The 4,960-nt window shown below is 35.5% G+C and overlaps 1 pseudogene; it reads right to left on the bottom strand.

Annotated features, from left to right (window-relative positions):
• Nucleotides 1-277: 277 nt before the first annotated feature.
• On the bottom strand, nt 278-1,796 carry LOC141555746 (nicotinamide phosphoribosyltransferase pseudogene; annotated as a pseudogene).
• Between the last annotated feature and the right edge of the window lie 3,164 nt (nt 1,797-4,960).

Here is a 4,960-nt window from a genome sequence, read left to right as displayed (position 1 = left end):
TCAGTGGAACCAGGAGATCTAGCATTAGGGACTCCCTAAGGTATGCCCCACCCAGAGGAAAAATCCTATAGGCACTAGATTAGTATACTATAGGTGTCTAGATTAAATCACTGTTGACAAAGAGCCCTAAAAAAAGCATACTTTAGCATTACATCTTTTATAATCATATTCCATTTTCTTGAGTTTTATTGATAGAAAATATAAAATAGATAGAAAAATAAAATAGGACATTGTCTAAAACCAACAAATAGTTTGGATCATAAAACACCTCCCCCTACCCACCTGTACATAATGCATCACCTACTGGCTGGGAACACAGCTTAAGGAGCTAAGTTTTCCAGTTCACTACTCAACTGGGCATTTTTCCTTATTTCATCAAAGGAATAGTTTTTTATCATCTTTCCATTCCTGAAAACAGTTTGGAGGAGATCAGGCCCATATTCTTCAAGAGCTCCTTTTCCTTCCTCCAGGGTAAGAAAACTTCCAGTATGTGTCCTATGTAGAGAGAGTCTACCCTTTTTTGACCTTTTGTTTGGATCAGCAACTGGATCCTTAAAGACATTAATTTCAAGGCTATTGGTAACCACATAACTGCATTTGAAGGAACAATTCAAAAGATCTCTCGTTAACTTCTGTAACAAGGCTCCACCAGAACCAAAGGAAATATTTTCAATACTCCATTTTTCTTTCTTCATGTTTTCAACAATTTCCTGTAAAGTGTTGATATCAATTCCATCTCCCTGAATAATTCTGAGATAAGGTGGTAACAATTTATACCCTCTTGAGTTTTCAGTAACTGGAAACTTCTTACTTAGAATGTCCAAGACCTTTAAGACAGTCTCAACAGGATTTCCAGAATCCAGTCTGATGATGAGCGGTGCTTCTCTACTCCTTGATACAATTAAATGTCTTAGATTTTCACCCCAGATTTTCTCACATGCATCATAAATATTATAACTGTCACTGACCACAGACACAGGAACTGATGAAAACTGTATTACTATATGTTTAAATGCCTCCTTTTCCTGGTTTTTGCCCCAGGCTGTGATGGTGCTGTGTTCTGCAGCTGCAACAGAGTATCCAGCTACCGGCTCTTTGGTTCCGTAATATTTTTTAATTAAAGAAACTGCCGTTATGGTATCGGTTCCCTTGAAGTTCACCAAATGAGCCGATGCTCCGATCGCAGCTGTCTCTTGTGAAGAGACTCCTCTGTAGCCAAAATCATGTAATTTATACTCCAGGCCATCTAGCTTTCCAGATGTTTCCATCAAAGCCTTTGCCAAAATTGTTTTCTGTTTCCTGGAGTATGTAGCTACTGTGATTGGATACCAGGTCTGAATAAGGATGGTCTCGATCCAATTTGTTAGCCAGTAGCATTCTGGATCTGTGTTTTCCACAGTGAAGAGAACATTTCCTCTAGGAATGATGGAACCCTCAGGAACAGCTTTCACTTCCACGGGTAGATGGCCGTCATATTTCTCAAGGATATAATTCCATCCCTTTTTATTAAAGACATCATCCTGAAAATGCTCTCGGTAGATCATTTCGGCCTCCTGGATTTTTTCTTTGGTCACTACTTTGCCTTTTAAATACTTATGAAGAATGTACTGCAACCCATAAAACACAGTTTCCTCAGTTTCCACCTCCCTCAATTTGGAGTTTTCAGGGTTTTTCCCGCGGCATTCAAAGTACGAATAAACTTTGCTAGTGTTCGGCGGATATTGCTTATAGTGAGTTACCTTGTAGGAGTCGGTGGCGAGGAGGATGTTGAACTGGGCTCCGACTTCCGAATCCATCATGGCGCGTGGGCAGAGGAATTGCAGGCAGTGCCACCCTTGAGGATTTTTAAGGCCAGGAATCCATCCCAAGGGCCTGAATCACCAAGCATCACACCATCCAGATTTGGGCTGAAACCCAACCATTCAATCAATCATTTTGCCAGAATTACTGATGCATTTATTCTGTCTGAATTCATCTGTAAATTCTAACAGAAAGAGACCCATAATGCCTGTATGTTAACATGTCAAAAGAAACTAATTAAAGGAAGACATCCCTAAACTGTTCACATTTCAAAGGGAATTAGCAGTTGAATAAAACTAATAAGTAGTTACAAGGCTGAATAAAAGGCCAAGATGGATCTGCAAATTTCTGAAGGGTTGATTGAGAGAAGAGGGATAATCTGATGAGGGTGTTGCACTGCTCTAGGATAGAAATGGGAACAATTGGTGGAAGTTTTACAGAAACATTTAATCAGTAAACATTTATTATCTTTTACTTTGTGCTCAGCACTGTGCTAAGTCTTGACAATACAAGTAGTAAAGAAGGAAAATGGCTTCTGCTTTCAAGGAAAGCAGCTAAATTACAATTTAATGGGAGAAGACAGCTTGAAAAAAAGCTGAAAGGGAGGAACAATGGGGAAATCTGAAGGGATGTTAGATACCACATGGTAAAATGAAAAGACAATGTATTAGTGGACTTATATTTTTGAGGCAATTGGGGTTAAGTGACTTGCACAGAGTCACACACCTAGGAAGGAAGTGTTAAGTGAGACCAGATTTGAACTCAGGTCCTCCTGACTTCAGGGCTGGTGCTATATCTTCTGAGCCACCTATTTGTCCAATGGACTTTTGTTAAATGAGGTTTGTGGAGTATTTTATTTTTTTTTTTAACATTCTGCCCTATAATCAGAGAAGGAACAGAAATCACTGATTACATGTGAGGTCCACAGCTAATTGGATGTACAGGCTGAAGAAGTTTCTAGGACATGTTGGAGAAATCCATTGTAAAATAGCAGGGTTACAAAGAGGTAAAGGAAGTAGATTTTGGCTTACCATTGGGAAATGCTCTTTAATATTTAGGCTATTATAAAAATGGAATCTGTCAACTTGGGAGGCAGTGACTGAATTTCATTATTAAAACTTTTCAAGCAAGATTGAATAACCCTTTGTTAAGAGTTACTGGAGAAGGAAATTCTGTTGAAGTATGATGAGTACATGGCCATGACCATGAGTTTCTTGTCATCTCTTAAATTTTACTATTCAATTATGTTTAGGTAATGCTTAATATTATTTCATTCAATTTATTTCAACAAACATCTTTTAAGTTTATATTAAGTACAAATCACTTGTATTAGGCCATGGGGATACTAAAAAAATAAAATAAAATAAAATAACTGATGAGAATAAGCAAAATAGGATTAAAAAAAAAAAAAAAAAAACTTAGTAAAACTAGTAACTATCCTGAAGTAGAGGGCAAGCTTTAATGGTATAATAATGTAACAAGAAAAAAAGTAGCGGAACAAAATCAAAAGACAAAGAAATAAATGCAAAGGTTTGAAAGATAGTTAAATATAAATTTGTATGGATATGTGGGCATGTATACAAATAATATATTCATATGTGTATGTCTATATGTCTATACACACATATATGTGCATATACACACACAAAAACATAAATATATATATATACATATGCATATACATCCATGTATATATGCGCAGATATATCTAGAAAGATAGATTGCTATAATGTCATGGGATGTAGGATAAAGAAAAGTAATTTAAGAATCACTAGAACTAAGGATGGTGGTATCTAGATCTGATTTTTCTTGTGCAGTAAGATAATTGTATACATATGTATACATATATATATATACATATAAATATGTATATATATAATATATACATATATATACACATATACATATTATATATATATATATATATTGCATTTAACATATTTAACATGTATTGGACTACCTGCCATCTAAGAGAGGAGGTGGGGGGAAGGAGGGGAAAATTTGGAACAGAAGATTTTGCAAGGGTCAATGTTGAAAAAATTACCCATGCATATGTTTTATAAATAAAAAGCTAAAAATAAATAAATAGAATTGGGAAACAAAAAAAAAATAGAAAGAAATGTTTTATAGAGAAAGGATTATTTGAAATGAAGTGTAAAGGCTAGAATGAATTTCAATATATAGAAGTCAAGGGATTAGCATCCTAGACCTAAGACAGCAATGTGAATAAAGGCACATAAGAAAATATATTCATTTTACAGTGTGACAGAGACACATACAATGAAGCTGAATTGTAAAATATATGGGAGAAAGTATTTTGAACTAGTCTCTCATATGTACTATAAACTGGGAGATAAGGGATCCAGTCCTTCTCTGTATTTCTTCCTTACTCTATCCCTCCCACTCTCTCTCTTTGTATGTCTCTGTTTCTCTGTCTCTGTCTTCCTATGTGTGTGTGTGTGTTTGTGTGTATGCGTGTGAGTGTATGTATGTGTGTGGGTATTTATTACAATGTGTCAATGTTTGTGTCAAGTTATCCAAATGGAGAATATGAATTATAGATCATAAATTGTTTCCCTGGGAAGTATTATACCATACAAGAAGACTGAAATTGTTTATAAATTAATCAGATGATCTCTAATCTACTAGATGAGAATCAGGAGACAGTAAGATAAAGTCCCTTTGCCAAGATTCTTCATTATAATTATATAAGAAACTGAACATACAGAAGAAAGAATCACAGATTCAGAACTGGGAAAATAAATTAGAAGGTATGTATTCAACTGCTATTGTTGCTGTTGTTTTCATTGTTGTTTTTTCTCCTTCATTCTCCAAGAGGACAAATAACATCACAAGGTGCTGATTTCTTGACTTGTGCCTGAATTAGATATGAGTGGGACCTGGGGCAGGTGAAGATTAATGCTTCTTGGAATCCTTAGAAGACAAATGTCTCATCTCATAATCTCTTTCATCCAGTCCTGAGACATCAGAATTTGACTTGGGGTTTTTCTGGAGTCAAACAAATGAGGTTTTCTTCCTAATGACCCTTAAAATACTTATAGAAAGTTATTGTGTGCATCATGTCTTCTCTTCAGGATAAAGAAACATTACCAGTTTCTTCAACAGATTTGTCACGGTTAACCTATGTTAACTCTCTTTT

Source organism: Sminthopsis crassicaudata, chromosome 1, assembly GCF_048593235.1.
Source record: "Sminthopsis crassicaudata isolate SCR6 chromosome 1, ASM4859323v1, whole genome shotgun sequence".
NCBI lineage: Eukaryota > Metazoa > Chordata > Mammalia > Dasyuromorphia > Dasyuridae > Sminthopsis > Sminthopsis crassicaudata.
The sequence above is the reverse complement of the archived record's forward strand: the minus strand, read 5'-3'. Positions and strand labels throughout refer to the sequence as shown.